The 12,979-nt window shown below is 51.1% G+C and overlaps 1 protein-coding gene across 2 annotated transcripts in view; it reads left to right on the top strand.

The window, feature by feature from the left end:
* Positions 1–12,979, top strand: part of CALN1 (calneuron 1) — a 529,580-nt gene that overhangs the window by 9,392 nt on the left and 507,209 nt on the right. Inside the window, exon 1 of one of the 2 annotated variants that reach the window (XM_043559876.1) lies at positions 1,562–1,974. The exons of the other annotated variant lie outside the window; for it this stretch is intronic. The gene's annotated coding sequence lies outside the window, so the exon portion shown is untranslated. Of the gene's footprint in view, positions 1–1,561; positions 1,975–12,979 lie in introns of those variants that run through there. 2 annotated transcript variants of the gene reach the window in all.

Below are 12,979 nucleotides of genomic sequence, written 5' to 3'. Positions count from 1 at the left end.
CCCTTGCCCGCTTTCTTTAAAGGCAAGAGAAGATGCCATATGCGAGTTTTCCAGGAAGACTGAGGACCAGAGGTTACATGGAACTGATGTCTAAATGGGTGATAGCAGATTCTTCGGCTCTGGGCATCTCGGGGTGGGAAGAGAGTGCCGGGCAAGGGTGAAGTGGGCACAGAGAGAGATTTTTGTGGAGACTGTACTGTTCAGTGATTTTTCCCTCAGGCTCAGTTGGAATAGAAAGTACCACCTCTTTCTGACCTTTGCTCGTCTGAGCTGGCTGCGTGCAGGCTCTGTCTCTCAGAGCAGAGTCTGTGATCAGGGAGAGTGTATCCAACCCACTCCATCCCTCCTTGACGCTGAGGCCCTTGGAGATGATTCTGCACAGTGTTTCTCAAGATTTTTTAGCGCATGCCCTCTGCAGTGTGCTGTCCCCGTCAGCCAAGATTTGGTCAAGCTTGGTGTTAATGGAACGCGTTTTCTAAAAGTGCCTGCGTCCCCCTCCTTGCCTCCCCTCTCTGTTAAGAGCGTCGCTGGCTTAGTGACATTTTACAAATGAGAAAATCCAGGCTCAAGAGGGGAAGGGGTCGAACATGTGCTCCTGGCAGAGCCGGAAGGGTCTGAGGTCCCCTCCACCCCATCCCAAAGCCCGGCTCCCTCTGGAACACCCCCTGGCACTCACTCCAAGGCGGAACGCTGCGTCCGGTGAGCCCCACCTGGCCGGATTTATTTTGTGTATTTACCGGGAGAAAGCGGTATTAAGGTATCACGTAAGGTACTACCGTACTGGCTAAAGAAGCATCCCAGAAAAGTCAACTCCGTTGTCTGGATGCCAAGCATATGGTGAACTAGCATGAGGATGAGACCCTGGGGTCTTGCCCAAGACGAGGCTTCCCAGATAGACTAGCAGGAGCAAGTAGAAAGGCGTTGTGGCGGGAGGGGTTCCCTAGAGGTGATGGTCTTGAACTGAAACTATCCCAGACGCGAGCCCTGCTCTAGGAAAGGCAGCCAGAGAGGTGGGCAACTCCCACATAGCTTTTCCCCTCCTCCCTGCACAGTCTTCCCTCTACCTCCCCTCCTGGCCATGCTCTGTGTCACGACTACTTCTCTTGGCGATCTACCTGTAAAACACAGGTGTATGGGTAAGACGTCTGGCTGGCTGCGGTCCATGTGGCTTTGCATCTGGATGTCTGCAGGGGGGACATGTGCGTGTGTCTGGACAGCTGTGTGTGTGTGTGCCTGGGCAGACACGTGCGCGTGCCTGGGCAGGCGTGTGTGTGTGCATGGGGAGGCAAGTGTGTTTATATGGGCAGGCATATATGTGTACCCAGGCAGGCGTGTGTGTGCGTGGGCAGGCGTGTGTGTGTGCATGGGCAGGCGTGTGCATGGGCAGGCGTGCAGCTTACAGGATGGCTGCCACTCAGCAGTGCTCTCAGGAGAGGAGTGCAAAGCAGAGCCCACGCTTCCTGCTTTCCCCAGGCACCGTCCATCCAGCTCCACGTCTGGAGAGGACGCCCCCGAGGCCACCTGCACCCCAAGAGCCCAACCTTCCCTCCTGGTCTGGGAGACAGCATGGAAGACCCGGGCTCTCCCAGGGGTGGGCAGCGCCTAGGTCCACGGCCCTGCGGTTCTGATCCAAACCACGCGGCCCGGGACCCCCCACGTCACTAGCTGCACTTTCCCACCTTCAGAGCCGCGAGTCCGAGCTGGAGCGAGAGGTCTGCGGGAAGCTGTGCCAGCAGCCGGAGCAGCCGCAACGGCAGCAGGAAGAGCCACACCGGCACCCTCCAAATTGGGACTCTAGCCCTTTAAATCTGCTCAGTTACCAAAAAAGAAGAGGCATCAGACCCTGTTAATTAAAGCTCGCCCTGGTCCATCATTCTGAGGAGCTGCAGTGCTCTGCTCCTTCCTGATGGCTTAGAGATTCTCCTAAACTCCCAGCCATGGATCTTGGAGAATTTCCCCCGAGATCAGCAGGAGGTATGATCCTTGTCGATGGCACTCTGGGGCTTGTGTGGCTCTAAATCAATGATACCACTGACTGCATGGACACTGCCTGGCCCCCTGTCTCTCCCTCTTCCCCTCTGCCTCCCCTCCAGTCTCCCAGCTTGTGTTTCGTTGAGACCAATCAAGTTTTCATGGGGTTCGGAGGAAAGGGAGGGGTTGAGGGGTCTGGAGGTGGCTCCCAACGTGTTTGTTTTGGTCCTGGCTTCACCCAGCTGCCCAAGTGGTTCGCAGGAGCTAGGAAACGTGTTTCTACAAGCCTGGGTTCCTGCAGAACCTTTCCTCCTTGCTGGGTCCCTTCCCTCGGGGCATCATTAAAAGGGCAATAACCCTGGCTTGACTTGCTTCTTAAATCAATGACCTGCCATCCGGTTGGCCTGAAGATGGCTGTGCGGCTCTTGCCCGGTGTTATTGAAAAACGCATTCCATCCAACTTTTTTTCCGTAAATTGTCCCGGCAGGAAGACGGCGCTGGTCCCTGTCCTCGGGTCTCCCCTTCCCTACTTTAACGCTGCTGGATTAAAATGCTTGTGGGATTTCAGGAATTTGTAACCCCTTCCCTGTGCCTTTTGAGGAAACTCACTTCTAGCTGAGCCTAAGGTTCTGTTGCAAAGAGTTGTTTTTATTCGGGAATCTGCTCTCGGCTGGCAGAGAGGGGGAGGAGATTTATCTTCTTTTACATTGCATTTTGTAAATTGTACTCGGGCCCAAAGAACATCTATCTGCAAATCCTTCATTGATTTGTTTTCGCCCCCACATCTTCCTTCTGGGTGAAATGCTCTTCTTGAGTCATACCCGAAGGAGAGGTTTCCTTTCAGTCAGCTTGACACGACTTCACAGATGTCCCTGAGAGCCAGGCCCTGGCAGAGGGAGCCATTTTTACCGTCTTGAGTTACAGTCCCTAGGAGCCCAGAGCATGGGTGCCTGTGTGCTGAGAGGGGGCTTCCAAGGGCTTATGCTCACCCCCACCCGGGGAAAGTAGTTGAGGAGAGGAAAAGTGCTTTCACTGATTTTTCCAGGAGCTTTAAAACACTCTGGATGATTAACATCACTTCTCAAGTCTTGGGAGGGAGCTGAGCCAAAACACAGCTCATGGGAGTGGGGATTTTCCCCCAAAGTTATTGCCTGCAGAATCCTCAATCGCTCACATGAACACTGGTTATGGAGTGTGTAGCTAAACCCTCTCCCGCCCCCCAGCAAAGGATGGGAACTTTCTCTGGGTGAATGCTGGGGAAGGCAGGATATCTGCCTCCCAGACACTGTGGGTGCAAAGTGATTCCTATTTTCAGAATAATAAAACTCTCAGCCGTGGCAGAAACGCTCTGGTTAAGAGAGACTATTCAAAGCCTACAAATGAAGCACTGGATGGAACTCCGAATCACTGGGCCCGGCAGTGGATTTGTGTAATAATTTGAGGATTCCGCGGGAGGCGTCCAGGGAGAGATGTTTCCAGCAAATGAAAACCCACCATAGATGTAGGGTGCTGGAGGCGCCGTGCAGGGTGAAGAGAAGTGGCATTGCAGGCTGGGTGGCCACTTCCGGGCTCTGCTTTTGGCTGGTCCACGGATGGCTTCACTGAGGGTCACTGCAGCTGGGATGTAAGACTGTGGCCACGGAGGCAGGGCTGCTCCCCTGAGCCCACAGATGGAGTGTCCGCCTGGGAGCTCCTCATATAGCCATAGGTACCTCTTCTTGCTCTTGGCCCTCTGTACCCTTGGGGCCTGCACGCCATAGGCCCTCCGCCTCTCTCGGCATGATTGCTGGAGTTGACGCTCTTCTTCTCTGCCACTTTCTAGAGGAAGCCAAAAGAACCCGGGCTCCCCCAAAGCCCTCCCAGGGCAGGGAGAGGCCTGGATAGACGCCACCAACCATGTCCTTGGACGGGTAAATACGTAGATAAGTAGACTGTTCCTTTGTGTCAATTTTTCTTTTCAACTTAATGGTGTGTGTGTATGTGTGTGTGTGTTGTGTGTGTGTGTGTGTGTGTGTGTGTTTGAATTTACTGGATGACTGTTGGCTTTCAAAAAGCTGTAAAAGGATCCCAATGGAGTTCGTTCGTTTAGACATGGCAACTCTGTACATTTTGTGGTCCATGGATGTTCTTGGAATGGCCTGAGCGGGCGTTCGCATCACCAGGGTGGTGGAATAGAAAGGGCGTGGCCTTTGTTGGCAGACCTTCACTGGGATCTCAGAGCCACCGCTTACTCACATGTTGCCAGGGCCCGCTCTTTAATCTCACTGGGCCTCAGTTTCTTCAATCTGTGAAATGGTAGAGCTGTCAGGATTCAATGGAATAAGGTGACAGAACTCTGTGTACACAGTGGGTACAAAAGAAATCTTTTCTTGGGGCACCTGGGTGGCTCAGTCATTTAAGCTTCCAACTATTGGTTCTGGCTCAGGTCATGATCTCATGGTTCGTGGGTTTGAGCCCCGTGTCGGGCTCTGTACTGGCAGTGCAGAGCTTACTTGGAACTCTCTCTTTTCCCTGCCACTTCCCCGTTCGCTCACTCTCTCTCTCAAAACAAATAAACTTTAAAAAAAAAAGAAGGAGAAGAAATCTTTCCTCTTGTCTTCCTGTGAAGGCATCTGCCTCCAATTAAGCAAAGCTTCACGTGAAGGATAAAACTACTTAAATAATTCCAGTGACTCCTTTGCTAAATGCTGGGCCATGCCTTCTCCGAGGGCAGGGGTGACCTCTTCTGTGTCATTACACAGCTCCCAGTGGCACTGAAACTGCATAAAGGTTCATTGAATGAATACACGATGGTGTGTGGACACTTAACCTTCACCATAGGTGATTTTTAACGACTACGCAAAATCACTTCTCACTCAAGTCTACTTAAGAAATGTAGCTAAGCCAGACAGATCAAAGAGCCCTGTGACTGCAATAAATTTAGACTAAAATATATCCTTTTGTATGGAAATTTGAATTGTAATAAAAAAATGTCTCCTCCACTAGGATCATCTCGGGTGCCTGTGGACTCCAGGGGTGTCCTTGAAGCCATTCTGATTGCTAAGAAGTCAAGGTGACTTCTGCCCTCCCTCATTATGTGCTACTCCCTCTTCTTCATGCTTTGAAGAAGAAGAGGTTCTAAAAAGGGAAAACAGCTCTCGGTGCAAAGAGGCACTTATCATGTTTCTCTGGTTAGTAGAACAAGCCAGTCTATGTATCAGCCAATTAATTAGTAAGTTGAGCTGCATATGGACATTTAGTACTACTGAGGAGAGTAATTGATTGAATAAATATTTATCAAAGGTAACAGCGATAATAATAACCAATCCCATCCACCACCACCACCACCACCTAACAGAGCGTCTCCTTGGCTAGGGGCTGGAGATACCAACCTGAGAGTGAGGCACCTCTGCTCTCAAGCATGGAGATAGACTAGTAAACAAAGGGTGTCAGTGCAGACTGGTAGAGGCCAGGAGAGGCAAGAGCCCAGGGCACCGTGGGGGCACCGGGGTGGGGCCTACCCTAATTCGATTGACTCCCAAAATGAGTTCCCAAAGAGGTGGCTTTGGAAGAGCTTTTCTTGGGAAAGGAGACCAGTGATGGACAAGTCACCATAAGGAGTGGCGGCTAATTCTACTGGGCTGTGTTCTGGAGGACCATGTGAGAGAGGAGGCTGGAGAGGTGGGCAGGTGGTCAGATCCCAAAGGGCCTTGGGTGCCTACAAAGGAGGAGACTTTATTCCGAAGGAGATGAAGAGTCACTGAGGGGTTTTAAGCAAGAGAATAACTTGGGAAAATTGAATTCAACAAATCTGAATCAACACCGATCATATCCCAAGCTGTGTTCTAGGCTCTGAGGCTACAGCAGTGAACAAACCGGACAGAAACTTTGTAGAACCTTCCTTGTAGAACTTTCATCCAGTGGGGAAGCCAAACAGTAGGAACAGAAAAGTGAATTGTAAATTGCAAATAGCATGTTAGGAGGAGAAAGAAATCAGAGGAGGGTAGGGTGCAGGGACAGTGATGGGGCCTGCATGTGCGCAACCCTACACAGGAGGGAGGGAGAAGGTGGCACTGGAATATAGACTCTTAGAGGCATCATAAGAACTTTGGCTTTTACTCTAAGCTGGAAGTTAGCCCTGGGCTCCGAGCAGAGGGGAGACATCTAAAAATGAACCTTCTAACTACCATGCTGTGAAAAGTTCGTAGGTGGGCTAGAGTGGAAGCAAAAAGACTAGCGAGGAGGCGAATCCAAAATCCTTGTGAGAGGGGCTGGTGGCTGGACAAGGGGTAACCGTGGAGGTGTGAAAAGTGCTAGGATTCTGGACTTTCTCTCCCTTTTTTAGGGTGGAGGCAATGGGATTTGCTGATGGATTGGATAGTTGTGTGAGAGAGAGATGAGTCAAGGATGACTCAAGCTTCGTTGGCCTCCCATGGGGTGGCTGTGGGTGGAGGAGGTTTGGGAGAAGATCAGGGGTTCGGTGTTTCTCCTGTTAACTTTGAGGCGTCTGGTGAGCATCCCAGCAGAGATGTTGAGTGGGCAGTCCTGAGTTCACAGCAGAGATCCAGGCTGGAGACAGTCTTGGGAGCCATCGGAGGACAGATGGTATTTCAAGCTATATCAGATGAAATCATCAGGAGACAGACTATGATGAAGAGAACTGAATTTTGAGGCATTACAACTATTTACAGGTTGAAGAGAGGAGGAAAAACCAATCAAGGAGATTGAAGAAGAGGTTTCTCTTCGGTTTAAGACAATTCACCCCTTCCTATATTCTATCTCCTCTCCTCTTCTGGGAGCAAGATTCATAGATCACCCTCCTCATTGTCAACAGATCCTTTTCTCCTGTCTTCTTTCCACCCCCCTTGGAGATCTGCTTAGAGCTCTTGCCTCTTAAAAAGAACCCTTCTTAGGGTGCCTGGGTGGCTCAGTTGGTTAAGTGTCTAACTCTTGATTTTGGCTCAGATTATGATCTCGGGGTCGTGGGATCGAGCCCCATGTTGGGCTCCATGCTGAACATGGAGCCTGCTTAAGATTCTCTCTCCCTCTCCCTCTCTCTCTCTGTCTCTCCTCTGTCTCTGCCCCCCCCCAAAGTTAAAAATAAAAGGAAACTTCTTCTTGACCCCTACGTCCTCCACTCACTTTTACCTGATTTTTCTCTCTCTGTTTTTTTACAGATAAACTTTTCTTTCTCCCAACATTAACCGAACAACTACCATATGCCAAGCATGAAGGATTTAGAGACAAAAAATAGCCTTTATCCTACTTGAAAGGCCATTTATTTCTACTTCATCTACTTCCATAAAGCATTTTGGATGTGTACATATTGTGAAATCGAAAACATATAATCATAAACTAAGGATACAAATTTTGTACCAAGGAAAACACAATTTAGGATAGAAAAGCAAGATCTCGGGCATCTAGGTGGCTCAGTCGGTTAAGCGTCCGACTCTTGGTTTCAGCTCAGGTCATGATCTCACAGTGTGTGAGTTCAAGCACCGCACTGGGCTCCGTGCTGATGGCGTGGAGGCTGCTTGGGATTCTGTCTCCCTCTCTCTCTGCCCCTCTGCTGCTCGCACTCTGTCTCTCTCTCTTCTCTCTCTCTCAAAGATAAATAAACATTAAAAATCATTTTTTTAATAAAAAGAATAAAAAAGAATGTCATTGAGCCACTAATCTGATCATAATTTCCCAGTGAGAAAAGGCAAAGTGGGAAGTCCTTAAAAAATTTACTGAAGTATGGTATATATATCCAAGAAGTTCTCATATCATAACTATATGGTATATAAATTGTCATCATTTCTAGCCAGTGCTCTATCAGAACTGACAGTATCGATTTGCCCATTTCAGACGTTTTGAGATTTGCTTTTTGAGTTTCGAGGTTTACGAGATGATAAGCTCAAGGAAAACAGAAGTTTTCTGGCCTTTCATTCTAGAAGAATATTTTCTTCTGGAGTTTCACTTAAGGGCCACTGAAAAAATTAGGTAGACCATGCCTTGTCTATTTCCACGACATATTTTGGATAGAATTTACAAACATGTACTCATGCAGTGAAATGCAAGAGCGTAAGCTAAGGATACAAAAGGGCAAAGGTTGGCAGTTATTTAGTATCATCTGAAGCCTGACAAGGGACAGTCAGAAGGTAGATCCTAGAGGAGGTAGTAGGGTGTTAAATGCCAGAGATCAAGCAACGTAGGGGCCGGGGAATGGCCCATGGATTTGGAGAGTAGGAGGCGGTCAGCACAGTTCCCTGGAGCGATGGAGGCAGCAGTCAGATTGACGGAGGTCAAGGAAGGAAGTGGAGCTTTGACGTGACGGTTTGAGGGGAGACCGCTATTCCAAGAAAGTTCATCGTCATGGCATGGAGGGAGATGATGGCAGGCAGAGAAGGCTGTAACACCTAAAGAAGGGTTTTGTTTATGCGCCAGCAGAACGGGAGAGACTTAGTCATGTTCTTGGAGAAATAGGTCGCCAAGAGACAGAGGAGAGAGATGAAGGGGACAGAAGACAAATGACAGAAGCAGGGACCTGGATAAATTCTCATACGGTGTGTGCGCTCACACACGCTCAACTTAGCTTGGTGTCTCCCTGTCTTTAACTTTTCCTGGTGAAGGACCCCTCACCTCGGCATTGTTCTCCTTCGTTTTAAAGCCAAGATGGCCTTGGGGCACCTGGGTGGCTCAGTTGGTTAAGTGTCCAACTTCAGCTCAGGTCACGATCTCACAGTTTGTGAGTTCGAGTCCCGCATCGGACTCTGTGCTGACAGCTCAGAGCCTGGAGCCTGCTTCTTTCTGATTCTGTATTTCCCTCTCTCTCTCTGCCCCTCCCCCATTCGTGCTCAGTTTCTTTCTCTCTCTCTCTCTCAAAAATAAGTAATCATTAAAAATAAAATAAAATAAAATAAAATAAAAGTAAAGCCAAGATGGCCCTTGGCAACCACATACCCTGTGGGGGTTGGGGGAGCGGTTCTAAGATGTGGTCCACTTGGTCTCTCCCTAAAGAGAAGGCCATTGTGGGGTCTCCGTTGGGCTTCATTTCAGCCATCTGTCGCCATGTCAGGGCTGCAGGGGGCCTTAGTGAGTGTCCAGCCTGTGTCCTTATTCCTCACGTGAGGAAACTGAGGCGGAAGTCTCCTTGGCAAGGTAGAGACAGCAGCAGGAGAGCTCGACCCCAGACCTTGCTCATTCTGCTTGATCAGAGCGTCAACAGACCCTTCTAGAACTCTCTCTCTTGATCTCTCAAACTTGAGTGATCGGCATGCACCGACATCACCTGCAGGGTTTGTTAAGACACAGACGCCCTGGACCCCACCCCCAGAACTTCAGAGTCAGTAGGACTGAGGTGGGGCCGAGACTCTGCCCCTCTAACAGCTTCCCGGGAGCTGCAGAGGCTGCTGATCTGGGGGCCACGCTTTGAGAACAATGCCAGGGTGGTACTGTGGGCAGGGGAGGTGGTGGGGGAGGCAGGAAGAAGGAGAGGGGGAGGAGGAAGGCTGGACCTGGCTCCTGGGAGCTTTTCCTCTGGGCTGATCTCATTTCTCTCAGCCGCCAGCCCCAGAAGATGAGGCATTCACCTTCCAGCCACTAAATATCGAAGGAATGCAGTGGGGCAGGCTGTGCTCTGAGGCTAATCCCAGCAGAGTTGGGCTGTTAAACACAGCACAGTCTGAGCTCCGAGATCCCTGCCGCCCTTCGCAGGGAAGCCCGGCTGGGACCCAGGCTGAGACGTCCAGATTCCATTCCATTTCAGCAACTCTGAGAGCCGCTGCTCTCCCCAGATCCCCCAGGAGAGAAGGAGCTGTCTGGCTGGGTGTGACCCAAGGTTTTTCTTCAGCATATTCCATTATCTTGACGCTCAGAGCATATGTCAAGTGAATTCTGTGTTTCTGGCAGGTTATTACGCACTGAATTAGTGTGTTGAAATAAAAACTATAATAAAGCTGTACCAGACTCTTAAATTGTTAAAATTTATTATAAAATGTGCATAGTTATTAACTGATTTTCGCCTGTGCGCCTTTGCCTGTGCCCGAAGCCAAAGAGATGAAAAGTGACTCTGTCAAAGGGAGGCCGAGAGTTGGCTCCTGGAATTCTCCAGAGAGTCCCAGCGGGGCAGCAAATTCACAGATTCGCGGAGAGCGGGGCTGGCCTCTCCCCACGGCCTCGGCCTTTCCCCGCGGCTGCAAGTCACCGTCCCACGGGAAGGAAGCAGCTCTGTCCACTTCGGGGAGTCCCGGGCAGGCGGAGGGCAGTGTAGACAATTGCGCCTCGCGTGTCACCAGTGTTTACACCCCGCAAGGCCTAGTGCCCACCCTCCCTAATCCTGGGACCGAATGTTCCAGCGTGGAAAGCGGCTGCAGATGGGCTTCCAGCACGTTCTCTCCTGCCATCCCCGCAGGGATGCTTCTTTCTCTGCCTTCTGAGAACCCGGTGGAGGTGCCAAACAGTCCTCAGCTCAGCGCAGGCTGTCCCCGGCTTGGTCCGGCACCGGGGAGCCGGCCGCTTCCGGGGCTGTCGGGGTCTCCCCAGCATTTTTGAGAGGAGGCCGGCGTGTCCCCTGGGCTCACCTCTGTGGGTCGGAGGGTGAGGCTCCCTCTGTCGTGAGAGATATTCTCCGGGGTGCGGGCGGCCCCTGGCTCCCAGTGTGCATTTTGAACCAGGTCCCAGGTGGCTGTCTGGACCGGGCTCCAACCCCCTGAGACGTGCCTTTGCGCCGAGGCCGACGTCCTCCTCATCCGTTTTCTAGCCCCGGCCCCTGATTGCCTTCCCAAGACCAGCGAGACTGCCAGTCTGAAGCGGGAAACACCTTTGCCTGAGGAAAGTGAGAATGAAAAGCTCAGACTGGTTCCCAAATGCCAAGGCTGAGGGTTTTCTTGCATTTGCGCTGACTGTATCCTGGCGTTGCCCGGGGGTTGGGGGGGGTGGGTAGTGGCAGGAACACATCCATCTACTGGTGCCCCGTGGATTTCCCCCAGGAGTGTCAGGAACCACAGCCACCGTCCCTGATCTTGGGTGGGGGGGGCTCCCAGCCTTGCATCTGTGTGGTCCCGGGTGAACTGAGGAGCGTGGGGCCAGTGTGGGAGAGCTCTTTGGTCTTACATTCCTTCCGGGAGGGATTTTCCTCCAGATCATCTCTATTTCATCCCTGTGTATATAGCGGAGCTGCTACCTAAGCCTCGGAGTTCGGCATCACACGAACCGCGGAGGACGCTCCGTGGTCCAGCTCCTGCTTTCCTGTGCATGTGCTGCTTTTGCTGAGACACCCGTTCACCCGTTTCTCTGACCCTGGGAGCTAAGGCTGCCTTCCCGGCGTGGAGCTGTGGGGAGACTAACCTGTATCTGAAAGACAACTGGATGGTTCAGATTGCTTTTCGCCCTTCTGGTCGCTTAGTTGGAGGCAAACGAAACTGTACGAGCAGAAATTGACACTTAAGCTCCGCTGAGACTGTCCCATAACCTGAGTCCTCCCTCTTCTGCCCTCGGCCCCATCAAAGCCTTAGCATAGTCCGTGGAGGGGTGTAGGGAGAGGAGTAAATGTTTGGATTCAAATATTTGGGTTTGGGTGAGCGATGGGTTTACTCCTTCTGCACTTCCCCTCCGCACACTGGTGCTGCGGTGCCTCACACCCACAAGATGGCAAGATCACATGAGTCTGTAATAAAGAGGAATCTAGTTAGTTCATCAGCATTGTCTCTTCGGCCGGGCAGTGATTTTCCTAGTTTTAAAAGACAGTGAAATTGCGGTGTGAGAACTGGTGCCTGCTAAAGGAGATCGTAAAGTGGCCAATTTAGGAGAGCCACGGTGCACGTTTAGGATCCATTTATAGGTTCTCCACCTAGTTCCAGAAAGGATGCGGTGCAGGGCAGGTTGCAAAGACGCATGTCCAAGTGCAAGACATAATTCAATAACAAATAAATGGACGGAGAAAATAAGACCCCGGGAAAACAAGACTGAGGAAGCAAGGCTGGAGCCAGGAGTGAGGTTAGGACGCAAAATCCATGACATCAGACCCTGTTGCGTTTGCTAGAGGTGAACTCCAGGGCAGCCCTGGGCTTTCTCTGAGCCAACACAGAGAAGGAAGCAGTCTTTGGTTGCAGACCCAGCATGCATGTGAGAAAAGCAAACCAGCTGCTCAGGAGAGGCACAGCTATTCGTGTTACTGGAGGCAGAAAGAAATATTCCCCCACAGGTCCCCCCAAACGGGCCACAGTGCAGTGCGACCAGCAGCGTCCTGACCCGCCTTACCGCCAGTCCAGATGGCAAGGAACTTAATAGGGCGGACTGTTGTAACATTCCTCCAGGTGGGGGGCACGGCTAGGGAGACAGAGCTACCCCAAACACTCTCTGAAGGTCTGACTCAATCCTAATCAGAGTTAAGCCTATGACAGGCTGCCTTTCCTTCAAGCTGTTCTCCATGATGAGTGATTCTGTGGTGTAATGTCGGAGGCTGCTGCAGTGTTTAAGTTGTGTGTGTGTGTGTGTGTGTGTGTGTGCGTGCGTGTGCGTGTGTGTGTGTGTGTGTGTAAGGGAGATGGTAAAGGAGGGGGTTGCACTGGGGTTTATACACCCCACCCTCTCCGCTTTGTTCCTTTCATTTTTCACATTGGGCTTCCTCGTAAGACTCACTTGAAGAAAGAGGTCTCCTACTGCTAATAGTAGCTTGACAATTACCGTTTAGAAAAAGGGAGGGACTTGACTTGATGGGCGGTGGTTCTCCCAACAGCATGAGCCTTGAGCAGTGAAGGTTGAGGTAATTCTCCTTGACAAGTACTTGGAGGGCAGCTGCCTTGGGCTGCTGGTTGGGTCCAGCCCCATATGCTTTAACAGTTGGTAGAGCTGGAGGTGGCACTGACTCTCTCATGGAGACTGGGGAGGTGACCAGGACACCCTCCTGAACAGAATGCTAGGCAGGATGCAGTTCCTGGTGGACCAGTTCCTTAGAGCTGGTATCTCTTCTGATTGGTTGGTTTTTGACTGGCATCCATTTTGATCGGTCATAGTCTGCGCCCTATGGGTTGTTACCAATTTTGAA

The sequence above is a fragment of the Prionailurus bengalensis genome, chromosome E3 (assembly GCF_016509475.1).
Source record: "Prionailurus bengalensis isolate Pbe53 chromosome E3, Fcat_Pben_1.1_paternal_pri, whole genome shotgun sequence".
Classification (NCBI taxonomy): domain Eukaryota; kingdom Metazoa; phylum Chordata; class Mammalia; order Carnivora; family Felidae; genus Prionailurus; species Prionailurus bengalensis.
Note: the sequence above shows the minus strand (reverse complement) of the source record. Positions and strands in the feature narration are given on the sequence as shown.